Raw genomic sequence first — 26,572 nt, forward strand, 5'->3', positions numbered from 1 at the left:
ACCAACGAATTTCTCCTACAAGTAAACAACCATTCGTGACCAAAGTTATAATTGCTGGGTGCTTCTACCCAATGCAGATTAAGAGCAAGAAAAACATTCTCTGTAAAAAAAGAAATAAGGAAGGAAAATATTTTCTTTAAAAATAAACAAATGAACAAACAAAACAAACGAACATAAAACCTCCACTGGTGCTGTGTTAGTTCAGTCTAATATTTCCTTAGAGAAAAACATCTTTAAATGTGAGAAGAATTAAAAGTTTAGCACTGAAGACAAACGCATGCCTCATTGGAAAAGGCACTATAATTTTGTATGTTTGACCCATATGACCTTCTGCCTTGTCCTGACTTGAAGGATGGCTGAAGAAAAACCAAGGATAAGCAGAACATACAGAAGGAATATTGATAAGGAAAGTCTGCCCAAAGCAGAGGGTATAAGAGGAACAAATAACATAACTGTTTATCATATAGATAATGGCTTGTACTTTAAACCCTGATTTTAGCTATAAGAGAAATGGAAATCTATTTATCAGAAGACTAATACAGTGCCATTCTATCAAGAATGCCAAGAATTATGTTGTACAGTCTTTCTAATTATAAGATTTTCAGAGCATTAGATATGGAGCAAAAGGCTACTGGAATGGGATATCAAGTAAAAGAAGGCATTTGAAAACTGATTAAAAAACTCTTATTCCTATTCACTTCCCTTTAGGAGATTAATACATTAATTTCCCTTATCAAATATAACCTCTTCCATTGGGCACAACAGTGTTTTTTCTATTTAACAAAAGATTTCAACTCTATATTAACTAGAAACATTGATGTCACTAAAGCTCCAGAATCAGAGCTCTGTATACTTAATTGCAAGTACAGAGCTGTTATTGAATTACCAGTTTGGTACCAGAGCAGTTAAGGCTTCTCACTATGGATCCAGAAGCATGAGTTAGAGCCTCTCTCTGGACTTGCACTGAAAATTATCCTCAGCCAATCCAGCTGTAAATAGATACCTGATCACAACAGTTTGGGAGTCAAACATATCTGGATAAGATAAGAGAGAGAGAGAGAGAGAGAGAGAGAGAGAGAGAGAGAGAGAGAGAGAGAGAGAGAGAGAGAGAGAGAGAGAGAGAGAGAGAGAGAGAGAGAGAGAGAGAGAGAGAGAGAGAGAGAGAGAGAGAGAGAGAGAGAGAGAGAGAGAGAGAGAGAGAGAGAGAGAGAGAGAGAGAGAGAGAGAGAGAGAGAGAGAGAGAGAGAGAGAGAGATATTTTATTGAACCAACTGTATAGTTAGGATAGACTTAGACAATCAGAATAATGCAATGCATTATTCTTCAGTTTTTGAAAGCTTTTCAAAATTTATCCCAACTATACAGTTGGTCCAATAAAAGATAATTACCCACAAAAATACTTGCCTCCTGCGTACTCCCTGGACTATCACAGCTACATCATTCCAACACTACCATATCTGGATGAGATGCTAGCCACAGCATTCCTTTCTGTCCTGTGAGCTACAGAAACTGGTGTGTGTCTTAACCATACTACCCCAATTACCAAATCTCAGTTCAGGTGGACTTTTGACTCCTTTCGTCTTATAGATATATAAAATAATTTAGAGATTTCCCAACAAGAAAAAATAAAAGATTTTTGTTTTGCCTTGTAATTACATTGCAGAACCCTACATTTAAAAATCACTGAGCAGGTTGTATTTTGCACATTAATAGTGGTTCTTTAAAAATACACTAAGATTTCATTGATATGCTCTGCAAGTGTTTTAACTATTTCTTAGATCACACACAAAGATGCAACAGGAGTTGCATATTTGGAATTTATTTCAAAATATACAAGAGTCATAGTACGGATGAGAGAGGCTTATGCTCAGAAAGGGCCCACCCCCTTGAAAGTACAGCTTTCAAAACAGGTAGCTTAATCACAGAAGAATTTACATTACTCCAAAACTATATTGCAGTAAGATGCAATTACATTGTTTCAGCCTTAAAGAAGGTTTAAAGCAGGGGTGGGGAAAATGCAGCCCATGGGCCGGATGCGGCCTGCCAGTCCATTCTACCTGGCCCGCGGGACCCCTAAAAAAATTAGAAAATTAATAGTTATCTGCCCTTGGCTGCCTGTCATGCAGCCCTCAACGGCTTGCCAAAACTCAGTAAGCAGCCCTCCACCTGAAATAACTGCCCGCCCCTGGTTTAAAGAGATGGCTGGTGTCAAAGCATAAGGGTATGAAATAAACAACAAGCAAATGCAGAATTCCCATGGTTAGTTCACCCAGTTTAGTCTTCAACCAAAATCCTGAGTCACAAGTATGGGAAAAATTATTTGGCATTCACCCAAAAAGGAAGTAAATCTATCAAATGCAATTAGTTAAATGTCAAAGGTAAAGAAGTCAAAAGCAAACATGGGAAAGAATTTTCAATATTACTTCTAAATCTATCTTTTAAACATGTGAATCTAATATTCTTCTCACCTTCAATATACCAAATCAATAAAAAACAAAAAGTCAGTTCAGGCATCTTCCAAGTATAGTACAAAAGAGCACGTTCTCACTTCATAAGATTTCCCAAATATTTACAGTATAACACACAATGAATCTTATACATGCATTTAATTCTAATCCTGAAAAGTGAACGGGAACCCAGTACACATCTTAGAACTGATGATATGTATTGTTTACTCAGACCACTCAATAGTCAGACTTCTATTAACTGAAGTTTAATGTGTGGTTTTGTAAAGAAACTTTAAGGAAGCAGTATTTTGGGATTCCACAATCATGTCCTATTTCTATGAACAAATCGTTTGGCATTTAGGGTGTTTTAAAAAACAAAAACTGTCAGCCATACACATTTCTGTTGGGTTCCATCAGCTAAATTTGGTTCTTTCCATCTCTCAGAGAAGTTCTACAGGCCAAACTAGGATCTCCACAACTCATATACACCTCCACCATCATTTGTAACAGCTATAAAAACTCCAGGGGGTACATATGCTTATCCCAACCTTCAGAAGATAATAAAAAAAAATAGAATTCATTCTCTTCGATGTTTGTCACCTCTACTACAGATGCTTCTCTTCTTTTAAGTATCATTTATTTTACTTGAACTGCAAGCCAGTAACTAACAGGGTTCTGGAACAGATACAGTGTCCACAAGTTATTAGAATCATACTGGAAAAAAGTACTTTTGATCTAGAAGCCAAGATTACTTTGCTGCTATTTATTAAAGACTGAACAAAGTAAAAACCCCATGGAATTCTCTCAAAAAACTCTGTGCAGTCTTGGCATTTCACTGTATTCTACTCATTATTTCTAATAGTGGGGGAGAAAGGCTGTATTATGGATTAAGCTGTAAGATTTTAATTCTAATATGTGGCTGATTCTATTAAGCAAGATACTAATAACCAACAGGAACTGTCTACATTTTCTGTTAATTAACACTGTCAAAGAATTCTATTTTTTTCTCCAAAATAGAGAATCATTCGTTTAGAAGAGATCACAGGGGTCATTTATCCCAAGCCCCTGCACAAATGTAGACTATGCTATTCCTATAAATACTCATTTCCTTATAAAGGAAGGTAAACATGTTGGAGCATAACCAGACCCTCACATGATATCCTTTAAATGAAACCATCCTCTAGAATTCCTTCAAGAAAAATAGATGCAACTTTTGAGAGTACTGCTTGTCCTTCCCACCCACCTTGTAGATTACTAGTGAAGAACCTGAATTTGGCACCTTTAAATACAGAACCTGGACAGCCTCCTTAGCAGCTTACGAGTAACCACAGATCTCTTAATCAATGCTTTACTACCAAAAAACATATCCATCTCAGTTCTACTAAAAGAACTGCTTCTAGAGAAATGCAATTTATGTTGATAAAAGGTGACAACTTTAATATACAGAAGAAACTTAACCATAAGTGAGTAGTGAGTACACCCCTAAGCACAGATAAATTCAAAATCCTTAGTACAGCTATTATAGATTTGATTTATACCAGTTCACCATTGTTAAAACTGTACCATAAAATCAATTCCTCTGCCATGCAATGCATGTGAAGCATATTTCTGCTTATGGAACTGGATGCCTTGTGAATTGTAGCTGTAGCTATCAATTGTCTATGCCATCTAAGAACTAGGAAAGCTGACCTTTGTAACAACATTGTGCAGTAACAGAAAGAGTACAGAATACAAACAAAAAGCTGAAGGGAAAGTACCATTTTCTATTTAAATCATGTATTAATTTAGGTAAAATTTTCTTCTTTAGGATTTCCGGTTGATCTTGGCTTTGTGCGTCTGCCTTCTGGGTTGGAATCACTTGGAGACCAAGAATGTCTTGATACCGGATCTTATACCATACTAGGCATCCTGTCAGCTATTAAATAATACAATCATTTTGTAAAATTGTGTTCTCCATCAGCTGTAAAAAGTTCTGGACTGATCATATACAAGTATTTTATAAAGTTATGTTTTTGGTTTTCTTTTACTGGAATGATCTTACTAGCTTTATATGAAACAGGTATTGAAGACTATTTCTGGAATATGTGAAGAAATATTTATTTAAAAAATTTAATAAATCTTTATTATTTTTTATTATTTTATTAAAGATGTATTAAAAGATTTATTAAATATGTATTAAACCCATGAAGTTTAGAAAATCCACACACTTCTAAACCCTGCCTTAAAATCAAGAAGCAAAACATTACTAATACACATTTAAAGGAAATATTGGTTACTGTACCCTAAAACTAAAAGAAAAAAATATTCATCATTTAAGCTCCATTAAAGCTCACAAAATATTTTGCTAGTCACATAAAGAATCTCCTCCATCTTTAAGTGTTATCATCAACATTGTTATTGGTTTATATACCCTTTAACAGTTCATTTTCCAAACCTAGCAGTACATCTAAATCGACATTCATTTATAAGACACATTAAGCAACAATATTTAATTTTTCAAAAACAGGAACAGTACCTGTAAAATTTCTATTTCTATCCACATACCTACCAGTCATGTGTAGGATAAGCAACCTCACTATTAGATAAAATGTTCAAGTTTTTAAAACAGCTTTATTACAAATGTTCTTGTAACTGCTGATATTAATACATATTTTCCTAAGGGTTACATGTCTATTTTATTGATCGTTTTCATTACCTACTTTGACGGACACCTGCCTTCCATTATATTCCCCACTGGTAATGCACCAGCTCTTTTCCCTGTTCTAGAAGAGCACTTCATTCCATTACCAGGATACAAAAATAGAAATAAGCAGATAATTTAAAGAGGATTCAGCTGCTATTTGCTATTGTAAAAGCATGATCCCAGAACAGACTATAAATCTGCATTTCGTAAATGATGACATCACACTATTCTGTGATAATAGTCATGTAATACTGACTTGAGGAAATTGCTTCTAATGACAGCCAGTTGGCAGACATTTCACGAGTCAGAATAAAGAATTACTCTTCAACAGCCGGATTAGAGTATTGTATGCTTGTCATCCTCATTTGTTCAACCATCAAGTACAAGGTTATGTGAAGGCCTCTTCATTTTCACTGCTGAAGATAACTTCTACCTGCATGATTTCCTTTCAATTTAATGCAATAGTAGTGCTGTTTTATTCTAACATAAGCATCATCTATTTTTAAACAAGCAGCTCACAGGTAGATATTGATACAGACTGTCAATTTGACAATTATATTATGAAACGGGATAAAAACGGTACTTTGATAAACTTTACACTTATGTAAATTGTCTTACAGCTAGAGGATCTTTGTCAGCTACTACAATTTTTAAGGCTACCATTAACATTTATTTTATTTTAAAAAAGGAAGGCTGCTGAAGTATTGCAGATCCCTTCTATTCCTCCTCCTTTTGATGTTACTCACATTTTAAATTTCCAAGATCTTTAGATTAAAGAATTGTTCTTTCTTCCTTTCAAGTTCAGTTCCTCCATATTAATAAAACCTCAAAGAACTTATTTCATTTCTATTTACTTTGAGTTCATATTTATTCACCTTTATTTAAAACCTTTAATAATATAAACAGCCTAAGTCTGTCTGTAATTCTTGATTCGCACTCTGCCTGGCTGACAAACAGCAAATCAGAGCACAAGCGTTCTGACAGAAGGCAGCACGCTGCCATGATGGTGGGGACACAGCGGATGGAGCAGGGTGGGGCAAGGCCAACTGTGCTGGCACCACCCACGCCCTTCTTCCTGCAGGTAACGTGCAGGGGAATGCGGGCCCAATGCCCTGGGCCCAATGCGGGGGGGAAAAGCCCGCCCTGCCGCAGCGGGGGAACAGCAGGCCCAGCCCAACACAGCTGCGGCAGTGGCTGCAGGAGGGAAGGAGCAGGCCTCCTCCCCCCACCCCTCCTCAGGCCTGGGCCGACTCCTCCCCCATGTCAGCCCCAAGTTCACTCTTTCTGTCCCCCCATTGCCACCAGGTCGGCCTGGGCCTGCTGCCCTCCCTGCAGCAGCCCGGCTTCTCCGCACCCTCAGGCCCAGGCCCGTTCCTCCCTTCCCCCCACTGCTGCAGCGGAGATTGGGGGGGAGCAGGCTCAGCCCCAAGCAGCAGGAGAGAAGGGGGTGTGGGCCCAGATGGGGTGGGGAGGAGGGCCTGAGGCTCTGTCCCCAAATAGAGAGGTAGCCTAGACTTTTACCTAAATAGAGAGGTAGCCTAGACTCATGAAGACCGATCGCCTCATTTCAGAAGCATTCAGAAGAAATCTCACTGGTCAGACTATAAATATTAAAGAACAAAAAGTAAACTCATTAAGACAGGTATTGTTCTTTTTACATAAATCAAACATTCTGTCTCCAGGCACCACCCTAAAACAAACAGTGCTATTTTTCACCTTGCATAGATTTTGCTTCCTAGGTTTGTAAAATATTTGCATGTGCTGTATTGCAGATATGAGGTTAGTAGCATTTAAGCATCATTAGATAGGTCAAGGTGCGTCTGGTAAGGATACACCACACCTATTTTTAACTGTACAAGCATTTAAGTCAGGCAATCAGCACATGTACCTGGAAACATCTAATTCAGAACAGGTGTTCTAGAGGTGGACAGAAAGTAGCAGAGAGACTTCCATATTAGTAAGTTGATATGTATCATTACATATTTATTAAAATAACATTATGTGGTCATGGCAAATTATACCTATATTAGTAGCTCTCAACCAGGGTGCTCCAGTATCCTGGGGTGCCTTGATCTTTTTCAAGGGTGCCATACAATGTTAGGTCTGTTAGGTGTGCAAACACGATTCAAAAGATAAACCCAGAGATTTCAAATAGGCATCCACAGTGTCAAAAACACAGTGACATGTTGTGGTCTGCACTCTTTGCAACAGAATAATTTCTATTATCTTTCTGTAGTGAAAAAATGACTGAAAACTAAGAACTGGCATTTTTCTGATGGGTGCTTTGAATCTAAAAAGGTTGAGAACCACTACTGTAAGTTACTACAAGAAATATTTGAAAAAAAAATCAGCTTTATGTGATAAAGGTTAAAGATAAATATATTATCCTTTAATACAGATGAACCAAACCTGCCTACTGAAATATTTATAAATATGCACCACAGTGTAGTATGCAACAACAAATTACAATAGTTCCTCGAGGATTCAAGCATGGATATTGAGTCAAAAGGGACACAAACTCAGCTAACTGTACCCCATCCCTTCAGAAGCTACCTGTTGAATTTCTGGTTAGAGCCTTTCACATACTAGCAACAGCAGTTATACAGCAATTTTCTTCTGCAGTGAATGTCAGTCGCTAATGATGCTGCAACAAGTAGTACTTTCTAATTTGTTGGGCAACTAGACAACTTGGCTAACAAAACTAAATTGTTCTCTACTTCCATGCAACAATACCAAATAGCCCAATGTTAAAAACCCAATCCTACATTTTGCATTATGACAGAAACATTGCATGATTCTTGTTTTGAAAAGCCCTAGAAATGAATTCCAGAACTGAGAGCCTTCAAAACAAAGGGTTCTGCTATGCCTCGCTCATGGACCTCTTGAGTTCAGCCCTTGGGGAATGGACAGCAAAGAGTATTAAATTCTGCAGCTGCCACTTCAGGCACAGAGGAAAAGCTAACTTAATGATAGTCAATTTTATCCAGAGCCAAATGCAAAACTAGCAGGCAGCACACACCACTATGAACTATTTGAAACAGTTATAGAAATCTGCATCTTTATTTTTTTAATGGGGGAATATTTAAAATATTTGAACATTAACATATTGAATGTATGATATGAAAAGACTGTTTAGCCTTTTAAAAAGGAAGTAAAAATATAACTCACTAGTATAAATAAACATGCCATTGTATACACAAAAACACTCAGTACTTTCTTAACTGGCATTTATATTTTTAGGAGATCTGAAATCTTCAAAAAAATAAATGGGGAGAGGAAAGACTTAAAAATAAAAGCTCTCAATGAGAAAAAAGGCAGACTTGGGAGACTGCTGCTGTAAGCCTTTTAATGTTGTTTAGGTTTTCAAATGTGGTAGAAATATTTGATCCTACACTAAAATAAATAGAACTCTAAACGGTACTGAATTCTGCACATATAGCTGTCTCAGGGTAGGATCAGAATCATGCTGTTTGATCTGAAAACTTGTTTTGAAAATGGATATTCATCTTAAAGAACTGCATATTAAAATGTATAGACAAAAACCCTGGCTATAAGACTGCTTTAAAATAACAACATAAATTATTAATAGTTTGAACATTAAGTTGAAGAGAAGCACCTCTGAAGCGAAATCTGTAATAAAAATATCATCAGAAAAACAAAACCCCTTTTCTAATGCTTAACAACTATTCAGATTAACCAGAACATCTGTAAACTGATAAGAGTTCCTGAAGTTTTACTTTACCAAGGTGACGATGTGGAAACATGCTGCGATTAGAAGGCAAAAAATCTGTCTCTTCATCCTCATCTATGGTCTGTCCTAATGAAAGCAGGCTGACCCGTCTCATCTTCAGTAGCCTTGGGGAGCTTTCACAAGTTGTATCTCCAATATCCAGAACCACATCTCCAGAAATGACAGCAGGAACAACTTTTTTTAAAAATTCCATTTTCCTGCTCCTTCTATAGTCCCAACAGCAATTAAATTCAGCAATTTAGCTTCATACAATGCACCCAGGCACTTGTACTAACTTCCTTGAAGAGACATTAAGGTGGACTACTCAAACTACTTTACATATAGTGATATCATGTTGAACCTGGGTGGTGCCAAACACTAGTACGTCAGCTGCCAGCTGCTGGAAGGCAGATTTTTAAAGAGGCGTTTACTGCACAGACTGATAAAAAACCAAACAACAAGGCACCAACTTTAATATATAATGTCTGTTAACTGCTATAAAGTAATGTTTAGCACTGTGATTACTTTAAAAGGAGATGAATTTATAATTATACATTAAGTTTATTTTTTATAGTTACATAGCTCTTCATTTTAATTAAGGGCGCAGGGAGGAGTATTCATCTGCATTCAAAGATAACGCTTATCTTTTAAAAAGTCCACTCACCAGCTTTACAAACAGCATTACTAACTCCAGCATTACATGCCTTAAACCAGTTATACTCTTTGTACAGTAAGCAACAGTGTCAGCAACATTTTATTATGCTAAAAAAGTATATTTTAGCAGGGTTCTTTTACCATTCTCATCACCAGAATACCTGAGCATCTCAGTACCTTAAGCAATGTGACTACACATCTGTTCACATGCTGTTTGATCCCTGATCTCCTCCTTAGGGAGTAAAGCACGGGCAACTGAATGCCTTGTTTTGGTAGGCTTTTAGGGTGCTTTAAAAAACGAGGGGGGGGGAGAGAGAAGTGTTGCTATCTATGTATTTATGTTAGAGAAAACACTATCAAAGTAATGGAGACTTATTTGGAAGAGAAGGCATTCAGATCTATGACTGAAGAATCCCTTTGCATTTCTTAAAACACTTTTCACAAGCTGGATTTAAAAAACAAACAAAGCAATATATGATTATATCTACAAAGTAAAATAACCTAAAGCAAAAATAAGAGGTCTCATAATATGCTAAGGAATAAGTTCTTACCCCTCCCATGACCTTGCGGAAAACATCAGACATCACTCAGGTATATTTTGTATACTACTAGTTATTTTGAACCTCTGTTACTGAAAAGGCAACCAACTTTTAAACAGCTATTTTCATCAACAAAGCAACTCATTATCCAAGTCATATTTTCAAGACACCTCAAAATCATTCATACTAACCATGTTCAGCTTTTTAATATATTGCAGTAACTACATTTTATAATGTACTCTCTTTGAGACAAGATGTTTTCTTATTTTCCTTCAAGTTTAATTCAAGCATCAAACAAACGGCATAGCCTGCTGCACATATAAAATTCTAGTCTTTAAAACTGAATAACTGGTTACACGGGTGTTATTGTGCAACTGTAAAATTAAGGTACCATCTTCCATCTCAGCCACAAAGAATTTCACAGTGCATAGATATTAAATTAATGCTAAAAGTTAATACATCAATATATCAATTTATATCCAGTCATAATATCAATATTAATGAATTCTAAAAAAAAGTTTTCCAACTTTCATATTCCAGTGAAGCAACTGAAAACGTAGATCTTTAGAACAAATTTTTCCCCATTAAATATGCTATTGGAATTAGCTCAATTATAGTCTGTATTTTTCTATATAAAATTAAATCTAACTTTTGATAGTTAGATATAGTTGCCTATATTATCACTCGCACAAAAAAGGTGACCTCCCTCATGAAAGGATTAGTGATATGCTGCAAAGAACTGAAAGTAGTTGCATGAATAGGAAAATGCAGAGAAAAATGCTCAGGCAAAAAAAAAAAAAAAAAAAAAGCATGTAAATTTCCGGTGTCTCCATCCTAACCTGAAATAATTAAATAAATGAAGTGCTGCATAGAGAATTGGCAATTATAGGCCAAGGATTTCTTAAAATATAATCATCTTTTATATCCCTAGGCTCAGATGTGTTTAGTTTACTATTTTTACAGATACCCAATGAAAATATGACCCTCTAAACATTACGATATGCAAGCCATCTCTGGGTGCTTTTAGGTTACCAGCTCACATTCTATTACATGTGTTACACTCAAGAACATCGGCATTATGCTGAAGCAGGAGGAATTTTTTTCCTTCCTAAAACAATTTGTGCCTAGAAGAGCACGGTGCACCGATAACTTTTTAGAATAAGTTTAAATGCATTTGTGAGTCTAGCTGTGTTTCCTGCTTCAGACAGCATTCTATCAGGAATTAACAGACAAAACTAAAATTATTAATAAGCTATTATAATTAATTTGAAAGTTCCCCAGTGGTGTGACAAACATATTAAATGTCCTTTTTAATAGACCTACTTAACATGCCAAGTGCATAAAATGCCCTTTAGAACTTACCGTATCTTCAAAGTTAATTCATTTATCCTGATTTTGTGAATCTGGGGCTGATTAATAAGGAAGAACTTCTGGTCCTAAACCAGAGTCAAATGAACTGCTTCATCTAAGGAAGAAAAAGGAAAAAAAAAAAATGTTGAGCTTCTACTGTTAAATATTTACACTGAATAGTCAGACACTAGCCTGAACATTTATAATTTTGCTTTCTTTTAAAGTTAAAACCTAGGATTTAGCGTATTGGATGCTAGCGTATTAGTCAACATAATGGATGCTAGCGTATTTGCCAGCATCCAAACAAAGATTTAAACATGTGACAACCTTTCAAAAAATGTAAATTCATATGTGTAGCCTCCAAACAATAAATAAGCACCTTGCAAATGTAGAGTAGGCAAATGTATAAATTAAGCAAAAACTAGACCTTCAAATAAAGTTTAAGTTAAGGTAAAACAGAATGCTTGATACCCATTGACTATTAAAAATTAGATTGTTCAAAAAGGTACTGAAACAGAGCTCAAGTGTTTTAATAAGTCAAGTTGTAATGTCCTCTCCAGTGGTTCTGTACATATGGAGGAGAGCAGAACAATCAAGAATAATAATATCCTAAGAAAATTTATCCACTGATAGATAATCAAGTGGAAAGCTTTACTGCACAAACAAGAACCTAGAACAATTTTCTACAGAATATAAACTGCAGGTTCCTGTCAACTTGACTGTATATACAGTTTCTAACATTTTGGGCATAAACTGACTGTGGATGAATTTAGGTTGGAAATCAGACCATCATTATTACTATCAGCTTTGTAATGGCTACCCAATAAGAATGGCAGCAGCAAAAACCAAAAACCTTCAAGACAGACCTTGATCAATTTATGAACAGGATTGTGTGATGTTTAGCCCCTACCCAAATCATGGAGGCTGCCTCGGTTTTTCAGTCACTGCATGGTGTCTGGAGCCATTTTCACAGCACATCATGGCACCTCCTCCTTTCCCCCCCCGCCATACCTTTCATTGGCTGAGGGGCCCTGGAAGTCCCACCCCACCCTGGAGATTGCCAGATAGCTAGATGGCTCTCTCCAGCGAGGGGCAAACTTCCAGGGCCCCTTGGCTAATCTCCACCCCACTTAACCTCTCCCTCCTCCCCATACTCCAGGACGCCAGGGCTTCCCATGCTTTTCTGTTTGCAGCAGCTCCCCCCCTCCACTGCTCGCTGCCGTTTTTGCACTCTTTCACATGGACTGGGATTTTTCACAGGGGACCTACCAAATTTGCAACTTCCATGGAAATTGCATAATCGTGAATTTGGTAGGTCCCTAGCAATGTGGTTTGCTTGTAATAGCAGAGAACTGGATTTGATAATCCAGGAGATCCCTTCCAGCCCTAGTTTAAGATTGTGGAAGGGACAGAAGATAGAGGCTGGAGATGCCATGTTCCCAGTCACACTGCTGTATATGCACTGCAGTCAAGTTTAAGACTTATACTACGTTTATATTCAATTGTCACAATCTTCCTATAGAAACTGATAAGTAACAGTACCCTGATTCTACAGATGAGGACACTAGTACAGTTTAAGTAGCCTGACCACAGCTAGAGAGATGCCACATTAGAGCAGAAGTTAGAAAATGTATGTATGTTTTTACTCTGCCGCCAGATTAGTTCACTAGGCCATATCACTGAACTGCCCCCTCCTCTATTCAATACTTAACGTCATGTTATTGAATTGCTTCCCCTTTTGGCTAGAGGTCATGCTATTCAGCAGAGAAGCCAATTCCAATGCATCTCTAGTGCTGCACACCCTCCTAGATTTTCCCTAAAATTTTCCCTAAAATTCTTTTACATGTGCATCCAGGACTGCAGCACACTGAACCAGGGCGGTACAGCCCCAGCTGGCAGGGGGCCACAAGGGTTAGCCTGCCAGCCCAGGACCGCTCCGATACAGCTCAACGTGGTATGGAGGGCCTGGCCGGAGCACGAAGGTGCTTCAGTGCAGCGCTAGCCAACAGCTAGGGCTAGCCACACTGAAGCACCCTCATGTCCCAGCCAGCCACCTCAGCACAGGTATAGATGCGGATGAGGAGTGAACTCCGCCACAGGATAGTACTTTTATCTGATAATACCAACCTACGGCTGAGTTAATTAGTTACTCCAGCTGGATAGCTCCACACATACAGAATGGTAACATTTTACTGCAGAGCTAACTAGGCAACTCTGTAATAAGCGTCTCATGTAGGTGTGCCCACAGATCCCCAGAGAACAGCCTTTGCAAAGAACCAGTGAACATCTGAGGGGACAACTGCCAACTTTTCAAATCAATAAACCAATACACACTAGTGCCCAATGCCCCTCAAATAGGTCTAAGGGAACCTGTAGACACCACCCAGTGAAACTCCACCTGCAGCCCCAAGCCAGCAGATGGTCTGGTAGATGGATAGCTTAGCCATAAGCCAAAAGTCCCCCTCTGTCTGAGGAAGGGTGTTTGTGCCTGAAAGCTTGCAAATAACTTTTTTCCATCTATTTAGTTGGTCTAATAAAAGATATCACACATCTACCCAAAGAACCTTGCCTGCCTATGATTTTAGGCCAACATGGCTACAGCCAACAATGCTTGAGTATAAAAAAATTGGATAGATGCTGCCATACCTTCACCCTTTAGGCCCTTGCTTATACTACTATTCACAAGTATAGAATGCTCACTCTGAAAATGAAAGGATCCCTACAGGAGTTTCCCTGGTCATACTGGGAAAAGGAAAGAAACAATGGGAGGAAGAGTTTTCTTACTAGTTTTTTCTCCCCCAAATCTTGAGAGGGGGAACTTCCCTAAGTCAAATGATGTGTTACTCTGCTTAGTGGTGTAGTTGCCTCCAGTACAGGCTAGATGAATGGACTTTAAGGTGGACAGAAAACTGGCTGAAGCATCAGGCTCAGAGGGTAGCTATCAATGGCTCAATGTCTAGTTGGTAGTCACTATCAAGTGGTGTGCCCCACGGATGAGTCCTGGGGCCGGTTTTGTTCAATATCTTCATCAACGACCAGAAAGATGACAGAGTGCACCCTCAGCAAGTTTGCAGAGGACACCAAGCTGAGGGGAGTAGTAAATACACTGAAGGGTAGGGCTAGGATTTAAAGAGACCTAGACATCTGGTCTACAGTGCTGTCTGAGACATCTGGACAAATTGGAGGATTGGGCCAAAAGGAATCTCATGAGGTTCAACAAGGACAAGTGCAAAGTCCTGTACTTAGGACAGAACGATCGCACGCACCAGTATAGGCTGGAGGTTGACTGGCTGGGCAGTAGCTCTGCAGAAAAGGAGCTGGGGATTACAGTAGACAATAAGCTGAATATGAGCCAACAGTGTGACCTTGTTGCCAAGAAGGCTAACAACATGCTGGGCTGCATTAGTAGGATTATTGCCAGCAGGTCAAAAGGAAGTGATTCTTCCCCTCTGTTCTACACTGGTGAGGCCACATCTAGAGTACTGTGTTCAGTTTTGGGCCCCCCACTATAGTAAGGATGTGGACAAATTGAAGAGTCCAGCAGAGGGAAACAAAAATGGTGAGGGTGCTGGGGGATGAAGGAACTGGGCTTATTTATTTAGTCTAGAGAAAAGAAGACAGAGAATTTAATTGCAGCCTTCAACTACCTAATGGGGGGCTCGAAAGGGGATGGATGCCGACCATTCTCAGTGGTGGTAGATGACAGAAGGCCTCAAGTTGCAACAAGGGAAGTTTAGGTTAGCTATTAGAAAGAAGCGTCTCACTGGGAAGGTAGTAAAACACTGGAACAGGTTATCCAGAGAGGCTGTGGACTCTTCATTCTTGGAGGTTTTTAAGACCTGGCTAGACAAAGCCTTGGCTGTGATGATCTAGTTGAGCTAGCTGAGGAGGGTCTTGCTTTGACCAGGGGGTTGGATTAGATGACCTCCTGAAGTCCCTTCCAACCCCAATTTTCTAAGATTTTATAAATCACATGACAAATTGCATGACACAACAAATTAAGATTGCAGTAAGGAGCTCCAGGGTCAAGTCTGCAATTTAAATATTACATACTTTAACAATATTATATCAAGAGGTTTACTGAATATAATATGAGCCTGTTCAAACTAAAACAAAAAAAAGCTTCATTTGACGATAAAACAAGTCAGGGAAGAATTGTTTCCTTCCTCAAAACAGGGCCAACCTCTGATCTCTGATTTAAATATGCAAAGTCTTCACAATCAAAACACCATGGACTCTCCAAACAATACAAAATTATCACTCTTATTAGACCAGAACAGTGGTGTCCAACTCATTTGGCCCCATGGACCAAGTGAGTGGTACAAGACTGGTCCACAGACTGGATCCAAAACACAGAGCCAGACCATTCCATAGAACTGGAATTGGGCGACATCAGCATTTATTACTGTTGCTTCTAGAGCCATGGCAGCCACCGTCCCTCCTGCCAACAAATGTCTAGCCCAGCAGACAGCACTGTAGACCAGATGTTGCAGTTCTGCAGCACAGATTATGAGGGTGGGACTCTCTATGGATCCAAAATTTAGTGACAAGATATGCCTCAGCAGCATTAATTGCCATGGCTCTTGGAGCTGCAACAATTAGCTGCCCCAAATTTCTGGACCTCTATATCAGTGACATGGGCTCCGCAGCCCAAGTCTTGTACATTCCTAATCTAGAATGGATGAGCAATACCTGAATGATGGTCCAATTACTGTACACAGCAAACTACAAAATTACAAGACCTGTATTACCATATTTCTTTAAATACAAAATGACCTGAAATTTAAGACACCTAAATTTTTTTATTCTCAAATTTAACAAAAAAATAAAGCATCACATAAAAAACACCAATGATGCATACAAGAGCTTCTTTCTCGCACACTTTTTCCCCCTTCAATTTAAGATTCAGGAAATTTTTGGAAGAATGTTTTTCCTTTTTAAAAGTGCATTATATTCAAAGGAATACAAAATGCAGGAAAAATGCAATCACTGTTTAACTCAAAGTCACTGTTAAACTGTAAAAAATGCATGCATACATGGTGGCTCCAATATATTTTTCCTCCCCCTTCTCTCCAGGTATCTCTCCACTTTCATCCCCCTTCTCTCCCCCCCGTCTCTCACCCATTGACAACTCAATCTACATTTGCACTGACTACCTGTCTTGTATGCATACCAGCCCAGCCACTGGCTTCTTTTCTTTTTATTTCCTTCCAGGTGGCTTCTTTACTTTTCATTCCATCCAGGAAGAGCACACACACCAACTGCTGAAACTTCCATAGCCTGACGAAGGGTTTTTGAACCCGAAAGCTTGCCTAATAATTATTTTCCAACTATTTGGGTTGGTCTAATAAGATATCAGATTCTTGTCTGCATATATTTTTCCTAACATTAATAAATACAAACATTGATTGAAATTTATTTTGACCTAATTGAACTGAAATTTATTTTGAGCGTAGGAGTTCAGGATACAGCCTCTAAATCAGAACTTCCCGGACTTTAAGACTAGGCACAAACATTCATAAAGCCTGAGGCAGAATCAATCTAAGTTGCATGGTTTTCTGTAAGCAGTGTAGTTTAGATTGGTAGTGAACAGAATCCTTTGGTGGGGGTAGGGGCAAATCACTGACTAAGTTCTGCCAGTTTTAAACCAAATCTGTGTGTACCCAACTTCTGTTACAGGTATGGACTGGTTTTGCGTACCGAACCACTCTTCTGTTCCAAGTATACACCAGTTTACAATCACTTAGTGGTAAAACTATAATGTCTGTACCTGGCCTAAGAGTTAGCAGCTACTAGTGGGAGAGGAAGAGTGGAAAAATCCTGATCATACACTGTTCACTTTCCCCTCCAGTATTCATTCTCTGCCACCATGTGACAGAGGGTACTGGGCAAGATGGACTCAGGATCTGACCCAGTTAAGTGGCAGCTCTTGTGTTCTCCCTGTAGAAATAAACAAGTAAACTTTGTCTTATCAAAAAGCTTTTTTTTTTTTAAATTTAAACTGTGACATCCCTATATGAAGTATACAAATTAGCTAAAGAGAAAAATATGACTAAAAACTGTCTGCAAGAGATCTTTGAATATTCTCATAAATAAAAAATGGACAAGCAGGAAATGCCTGGTAGATAACACATCTGGTTGCTCAAATATTTGAGGCAGATATGTGGATTATTAATAAATTTTACTCATTTCACATGTGATATGGCACATTTTTCCTACAATACTCAGAATGCATGATGTTATGATAAAAGCTACTAAGAACTTCCTTAAACATGGAACTAGGGATAGGGTAGAGAGAGAAGAGGATGGAAGGGAAATCATGTACACTGCATTTTTAAGAGGTAGGGCATTCAGCTTGACTTCGAATTAAAGTTAATTACATAATAACAAGGTTTTTCTCCCCTTGTTCAGTGTGTTGAATAGAGAAATGTACATTAAAAGAAAATGAAACACAAAAACCAAGTCACTGTTACACAAGTGTGTTCCATTTCCCAATCAAAATAATATATTCTCCCTGTTTCTCCCATAAATGGAACAAAGCTAAAACAAGTAGTTTGGTGAGAATATGACATTCATGGCATATTCTCCACGGCCCTGCAAAGCTCCTTCACGGATGAAAAGTGCTGAGCTTCCATAGATTTTGAGAGTAGGACAATGCTGAACTCGGCACCACATGCACCTACCACCCCAAAAGCTAGCCAATGGATACTAACGCTTCTTCAAATATGAATCCTCCAATTTTTCCAGACTACTATTGTGTAATCACTAGAGTCATACAAGGTCATCACAGTTCCCAAAAGTATACAAGTCTGGGTAGCCACTGTACAAAGGCTCAGGACCTTAAAATATTTAGGAGATGCACTATTTTAGGGCTGAACTGCTTGCTCCTTCCACAAAACAACAGAAATTCCTTGCGCAGGAAAAACCTTTCTATCACCAATTCTCATGTGAAATATGAAACATAACAAGAAGCATAATTCAACATCCTGCTTGTCATTAGACACCTTCAAGGTAAACAGACTGCTCCAATTGTTATCCAGGCCTAATTTGCATAACATTAAATTTTTTCAACCAGGAGAATTTATACGACCCTCGAGCTCTCCTGTGAAAGATGAATTTTCATTGCGACCGGGGAGAAATGTTACTATTTTTGGCATTCTCTTATGCCTGTGGAAGGGCATATATGCCCAAAAGCTTGCAAATAAACAAAAAAAAAATTTGCAACTGTCTAGTTGGTCTAATAAAAGATCAAAGTTTCATATGGCAAGGGGGAGGATGAGTTTGGGAGAATGCCCTATTTTGTATGTATGGAGATTTACAAAATTTAGAATGAGAGAAATTCAGTTTTCAGGAAGAAGATAATCAGGGCTCCAATTAAACATAGCTACATCAAGTGAGCAATCAATACACACACTTCCACCTACAGAGGCTCAGCATTAGGGCTATGTGAAATGGCTAGGTCTCGTTTTGATTTCAAATTTGGCCGTTTTGGAGGACTGATTCATTTTGGCGTTTCGGATAACTGCTCCATTTTGATTCAGCTGAATCTGTTGCAGAGTTTCAACGCTGTTTCGGAGATTCGGCAGCTGTCGCATCATGCGGATGCAGCACAGCTTGGCAGGGCTCCATGCGCTGTCTGGGAGCTGGGGCTGCTGGGGCCAAGCAGTGCTGGGCTCCAGCTGAGTGCCATGTTGTCATCCTGCATGCAGATCCAGGGGCCCATACCCTCCAGGAGGGTTCCAGGGCTGTGCCGAACTCCTCCGGGGGGTGAGGGCCCCTTGATCTTTACACAGGATGACAGCAGGCTGCCGTCCCTCCCCCACAGCACTGGGATTGGAAGGGACCTCAGGGACAGGTCACAGACACTGGCTGGCTATAGTCCTTCCATCCCTCTTCTCCAATTGTCTCCCCTGCAAGCCAGGCACCAAAACATCCAAAACATTACTGAAATGTTTCAGGTGGTTTCGTTTCATTTAGGAGATATTTCAGAGCCTTCCGTTTAGTTTCAGATTTGGTATTTCAGGTGCCAAAAACAGGCCAAAACACCTCAGAAATGAAATGGGTGCTGAAATTTCACACAGTCCTACTCAGCATGCATCTTCAATAAAGGAGTTTTTGCAGGGCCTTAGAAACTATGCCATGAATATTGTGCTCTCCTGGCTACTGGCTTTTTCTACCATAAATAGAAGGAAGCCAAGTGGAGAACATTGTAAATTTTCTTCTAGTAGGAAGTCCCACAAATCCTCTTTTTAATTTCATTTTTATACAGCTCATGAGTCAGAACCACTAGCAAGCAAAAAATGGCCAGAGTTCTTATATATCTAGTTTGAATTAACTGCTTTCCATTTTCTCCTCTGTAGCTTCCAAAGTTGGAATATCACCAAATCCCTCAGTGGACAGGAGGCTAACTCATCTATGTCAACCTCCTGATAATGACCATGGTTTGGACCTGCCTTATGAGTCAAGGTAGTATGAAGATGTAGGACGTATCTTACAGTACAGATCCTCTGTCAGTTGGCAGAGCGCCCTAAATGATATACAGCATGTACCAAGGTATTCCATTAACTTTGCTTGTGGTATTCAGGTTGATGGTAAATCTAACCCAACAACAGCTCTCTTCAGTCAGCATGGAAACTTCCACAGCAGGGATTTTTCTACCATAGTTATCCCAGCTAACGAGTATGACTTTTTCCTACATTCCTTACTGACATAACTATAATAGCAAAAAACTTTGTAGCATAGATCAAGCCCTAGATATGTAGTAGCACTACCAAGCAAAAGAACCTAAGACACCATTAAAGAAAAGAAAAAAAAGCAAGCAACATCTGTAGTAGAAATGAGTTGTGATAAATGTGTCATTCATGGCTTCTAGCTCATTTTGTAGCAAAAAAAGTCAATAAGAAGGATAGAGCCCAAGGAAGTTAAACCCAACTAATGAGAAGTGTTCTAAGGAAACATGCTGAAACAATGGCCTTCAGACTGACCATACCTGAGTTCTTGAAAAGGATAGTAATTTTTCCCTATCCATAAGTTTATTGTTACTAGCATGAAAGAAAATAACTGATTGCAGCTGAGACAGAAGGCAGTGCCTTAATGTCAACAATCAAACATATTTAACAAATATAAACTTCTATATATAATCTGTAAGAGGCAAATAAAATTTGAACCTGCAAAATCTTTCATCCTCCTTTTCTCATCTATACTTGGGGAAAACAGGTAAAAAGACAACCTTTAGAAACAGGAGGCTATAGAAATTATGTTGCTGATATATTTTATGACAGATTTTGTCTGAATGAAAAGCCAAATAGACAGGAAGTCAAAGAAATCCTAATTCGTAAATGTCTTATCACAATGAAAACATACCAATTATATAAATTTACTACTGTATTTTTATTTATCCAGTTGCAAGTTTGGACCATTTATAATCAGATGACTAAAAGCAACCAACATAATTTATAAACTTTTCCCAAACATGATATATTTGCAGAAACTTCCTTATAGCTTAAAAGTTCTACTATATGATTAAATATCTAAATTATTCAAAACTAGAGCATTTATCTGCTTGTTTCACTGAATTCATTGTCTGCCCATGTAAAATACTTTTTGCAAAAGTAAGAAATCTGTCAAAGTGTTATCAAACTCCTACCATAATGAATAAGCCAATTAATCAGCTTCTGACTTGTGTTTTTAGCAGTATTTTTGTATGAAAAATTCAAATACATTTTTGATCAATACTAATTAATGAAAAATAACTATCATAAATTGCAATAAATTTAAAGCCATATATAAACATATTTGAACAATCCAAGTTTTGTTTCTTAAATCTCTGGAAAAAAACAACATTAACTGAACCTTCAAGCAGCTCTGCAATCACTCCAATAAAAAAAATGCAGACAACCTGTTTGGCAAAGTGTTGCACTGAAGTTGAGACTTACATACATGTCACTGCTGAAACTCATCGCATGGCAAATTCCACTCCACAACAATGGGAGAATGTCGGCAGCGCTTGGGGTGCCTTCAAGTCCATCATCAGAGCCTGCAAAAAGACACTCTGATTCTCTACCACAAAACACCAAGACTGGTTTGATAAGAATGACCGGGAGATCCAAGAGTTGATCCACCACAAATACAAGGCCTTTTGTGCTTGGTAGAACAACATCAACTCCAAGCAAAAGAAACTGAGTCCTCATCTTGGCAAGAAGTGGCCAGTGGTGTCCCTCAGGGGTTGGTGCTCAGTCCAGTACTTTTTAACATCTTCATCAATTATTTGAATGTGGGGGTGAAGAGATCACTGGCCAAGTTCACGGATAACACCAAATTACGGGGAAGCATGGTCATGCTTGAAAACAGGCTGCAGATACAGACGGATCTAGACAAGTTGGCAAGTTGGGTAAATCAGACCCTGATGAAGCTCAACATCGAGAAATGTAAAGTGCTCCACCTGGGGATGAACAACCCCCTACACACCTACAGGTCTGGCGATGCTGACCTGACCAGCACTACAAATGAAAGAGCTGGTGGTAATAATACACCACAGTATGAACATGAGCTGGCCGTGTGATGCTGTATCCAGCAGGGCAAATAATACTCCAGCGTGCAATAATCAATGCATCTCCAGCAAAACCAAGGAAGTGATTCTTCTGCTCTACTGAGCATTGGTGAAACCGCAACTGGAGTACTGCGTCCAGTTCTGGGCGCCGCACTTCAACAAGGATGTGGAAAAGCTTGAGAGGGTCCAGAGAAGGGCCACCTGTATGATCAGAGACTTGAACAGCAAGGCATATGGGGAAAGGCTGGGACTCTTTAGCCTGAAAAAGGGAAGGCTGAGAGAGGACTTGGTAGCAGCTTAATGCTAAATCAGGGGTGTACATCAAGGCCTCAGTGAACAACTGTTCACCAGGGCATCCTTGGGGAAAACAAGGAGTAATGGTCACAAACTCCTGGAAGACCGTTTCAGGCTCAACATTAAGAAAAAATTTCTTCACAGCTAGGGTGTCCAGACTGTGGAATAAGCTTCCTCCAGAGGTGGTGCAATCACCTACCCTGGAAATCTTCAAGAGGATGGTCACCTTGCTGGGGTCACCTAACCCCAATTGCCTTTCCTGCTTGATCATCGGGTCCAGTCACCCTGCACCTTCTGAGGTCCCTTCCAGCCTTGCAATATATGAATCAATGAGCCAAGGCAGAGGGCCAAAGGAGGACCTGTGATATGAAGAACAGTGATGGTGGGACAACAAGGCAAAGGAGATTCAACATCTGGCTGATGTCCACCATACACATGCATTTTTTCAGTGCCACCAAAGGCATCTACAGTCCAAGCACATGGGGGAGCAACCCCCATGCTACTTAAGGATGGACATGTGATCAGATAAAAGGGAGACATCAATGCCCATATTGAAAGAAGCATTTTGAAGACCTTCTTAATTGAGACTATTGTTGATGAGAGTGCTCTCAACTCCATCCCACAACACCCAGAGAATCCCAAAAGATCTCGGAATCCCTCCAAGCTTTAATGAGGTGAGGAAAGCCATCAAGCAGATGAAGCATAGAAAGGCACCTGCAGCTGATGAAATCTCCACTGAAATCTTCAAGCAGGGACAGGGTGAAGAGGAGCTCACATCATAGTTCCATGCTCTCATCTTAAGCATCTGGAAGAAATCCCAGATGACCTCAGGGATGCCATGATCATGACAATCTTCAAAGAGAAAGGAAATTACAAAGAGATCACCACAGGAAAGATCACTGCAAGAACTCTCCTGAACAGTCTCCCTCCACTTGCCAAAGAGCTCCTCCTAGAATCTCAATGTGGGTTCAGGGCATCAAGAGGCACAACTGACATGATCTTCACTGCTCACTAGCTGCAGGTAAAGTGCTGGGAACAACAGATCTCTCTACATTGTCTTCTTTGTCCTCACAAAAAGCCTTCCACTCTGTCAACTGAGAAGTGTTGTGAAGGGTCCTTCTGAAGTACAGATGCCCACTGAAATTCATTTCCATACTTTTCCTGCTCTATAACAGCATGCAGGCAGTGGTTCTCAATAACAGATCTATCACAGAACCCTTTGAGGTTAAGACAGGAGTTGAGCAAGACTGCATCATCACTCCAACACTCTTCGCACTATTCTTTACTGCGCTGCTACATTTAACTACCAACAAGCTTTTAGTCAGAGTGGATCTAAACTACTCAATGGATAGATAGTAAACTGTTTAATCTCAGCCAACTCCGAGCCAAAACCAAGACCACCCCAACCTCAAATTCTGGTACACTGATGATGTTATAGCGTGTGTTCGCTCAGAAGCAGACCTTCAAGCAAATCGTCAATGTCCTTACTGAAGCATACAAGAAAACAGGACTGACACTTAACATTCAGAAGACTAAGGTCTTAATGATCAACAAGCTCTTAATAATCCAACCCTGGGTCCAGTAATTCAGATTGAGTGAGACTCTGAAGAATGTTGAGTATTTCACATACTGCAGAAGCCATCTCTTGCAGAAGACTGACATCAGCAAAGAAATCCAACACCACCTCAAACATTCAAGTGCAGTCTTTGGATGGAGGAAATGGGCGTTCGAAGATTACAACATTAGATGCAAAACCATGCTCACAGTTTATCATGATCCCCACCTTACTGTGCAGAGCTGAGAAGTGGACAACGTACAGGAGACATGTCACTAGAGAAGTACCATCAATGCTGCCTGCAGAAGATCCTTCAACTCCAGTGGGAACACAGATGCACCATTGTTAATCTCCTCTCACAAGCAAACACCACAGGCATCAAGCTGATGCTCATCCAACATCAACTTTGCTGGGCTGGCCACGTCATTGGGATGTCCGACTCCAGACTCCCAAAGGAAATTTTATTCTCCCAGCTCAGTCAAGGTGCGCGCTTAATAGGGCAGAGAAAGCACTTCAAGGACACCCTGAAGGCCAACTCGAAAAAAATTCAACATCAACTCATGGGAGACTACTACCCAGGACTGCCCCAAATGGAGGAAGACTCTGCTGCAAGGTTCTCAGTACTCTGAAACCTTACGAAGACAACAGGAGATGGAAAAGACTGTGTGGCAGAAACAGGTGTGGGTTGCAGACCTAACTAAGAACCCAGAGCCACCCACCCCACGCAGAAACACATGCCTGAGTTGCAACAGAGTCTGTCAATTCCAGATAGGCCTTGTCAGACATCTTTGGGCTGACAGATAGGATGATCATGGAAGACAATCATCCCTTACCATGAAGAATTGCTGATGATAACAGTGACATCTTACTCTCTGCATATATTTTTTTTCATTTAAGACATTAAACATATTATAAAACAGTAGCAACAGATACATATGAGAATGAAAGGAAAATAAAAGGCAAAACAAAGAAGCTGAACCAAACATGGTCTACTTATTTATGCAATAAAAAGCATCCTGTTAAATACAGGATAACAATTTAGAAATTTTATATTTACTATACTTTACCAAAACTCAATAACAACTGAGTTTAAGATGACCCTCCAATAATTAGAATCTATACATGGAAAGTTTAAAATTTAATTACTGGACAGTCACCTTAAATGTATCCCCTCACAGCTGCAGCAGAGCAAGCGGGAACAAGGGGGCAAACAATGGGAAAATCAAGTGGCCCAAACTGTGCCTCTTGTCCCCTGCTGCCTGTCCTCCCCCCGCCCCCACGCCTGATGCCTGTGCTCTCCACTGTCACACCTTCCCTCCTTCTACCTGCCCCCTACTCTCTCTCGGTGTCTGCATCTCCTGCTGCTTTCCCCCCCCCGCTACTGCTGCTAACCCTCAGTTAGGACTCTGGCCCACAAGACATGGTGACTCTATGCACCACACAGCCTACAAGTAGCAAGGGTTGTGGTAGCTCAGAACCCCCTTGCCACGTTTGCAACTTTGACTCCAACTCTGAGCCTAGTCCCCCACCCCCATATTGTACTCGAATTCAAAATGAGGGGCTTGTTTCCCCCAAGTTAAATGGGGGGAAATACCTTGTCTCATATTAAATTAAATACAGTAAATTGTCTGATTAACAACAGTTATCTTGAGATTTCATATGATGAAAATGCTTTGCCTCCTATATCCATTACAAGTGGTCAAAAATTTCAAAAGGCTCCATCTATTTTGTAACTTCCAGTAATCTTATTTGGATGACATTCTAGTCAACCTGTCACTGAATGACCACTACTCCTAAATGTCCCCAAAACTCTATGCATCTCAATAAAAATTTTCCAGCCATATCCCTTATTCCCATGTTACATTTTTTCCAAATAATTTTAAGTTCATATTATAGCATGCCCAAATGAAACAATCCCCTGGTACAGAGGCAGAAAACATGATTTTTAAACAGAAACACAAGCAGTAAAGATCATTAAAATAGCAATTAAATAGTAGCAAATTCATCAATACTTGTAAAAGTCAAAGGTAAGCAGATCTTTGCCCAATAATAATACTTTTCTCAGTTTCAGTGAGCCAAATTCAGAGGTGATGTGCAAAACAATGTAGTTCAATGGACAGAAGGGAAAAGAGTTATGATCCCTACTGTAAGACTGTAAAACAAACTTTCTTCAAGTTTCTTAAGTTGTATGTGAGATCATCATAATCCACATCAAATTTGACCTACTTTCTTAGTTTATTCATCAAGCTACACATGAGGAAGAGAAAACAGCAAAAATCTTATTGTAATCATTAATGACCTGTGGGGGGGGCAGGGGAGGAGGAAATCACGATTACCTCCAACTCTAACTTTCCTCCATAGTCTCCTCTAATAAAAAAAAAATATAAGGAGAAGTTTAGAGGACATGCTTAGTTTCAGGCACCAACAGAAATCTAAAAGCATATTCTATGGTGATCCAGACAAGATAAATGAATAAGCTTTCTTGCATTGTACAGGATTTATCCATCCTTCTCAGCAGTTAAATCATTTTTGTTCTTGCAATCTAACAAGGCCTTTCTTCCCTTTCTAACAAGGAATCCTCTTGATACAGTCTTACATGCATGATAAGAAATTCCAATAATTTGAGACAGGTAAGAAGTCAGAACGCATTTGCTTACACTTGCATTGTATATTACATCAGATATATGAAACTTTTGCCCTATAGGTAAAAAAAAAAAAAAAAAAAATCTTTTTTTTTTTAAGAGCTGACAAAGTTCCTGAAAAACCAAAGG

The 26,572-nt window shown here is 39.3% G+C and overlaps 1 protein-coding gene across 2 annotated transcripts in view; it reads right to left on the reverse strand.

The window, feature by feature from the left end:
• Positions 1 to 26,572, reverse strand: part of FRYL (FRY like transcription coactivator) — a 307,800-nt gene that overhangs the window by 255,307 nt on the left and 25,921 nt on the right. Inside the window, exon 2 of one of the 2 annotated variants that reach the window (XM_025198393.1) lies at positions 11,416 to 11,518. The exons of the other annotated variant lie outside the window; for it this stretch is intronic. The gene's annotated coding sequence lies outside the window, so the exon portion shown is untranslated. The remainder of the gene's footprint in view (positions 1 to 11,415; positions 11,519 to 26,572) is intronic. 2 annotated transcript variants of the gene reach the window in all.

Source organism: Alligator sinensis, unplaced genomic scaffold (genome assembly GCF_000455745.1).
Source record: "Alligator sinensis unplaced genomic scaffold, ASM45574v1 scaffold134_1, whole genome shotgun sequence".
Lineage (NCBI taxonomy): Eukaryota > Metazoa > Chordata > Crocodylia > Alligatoridae > Alligator > Alligator sinensis.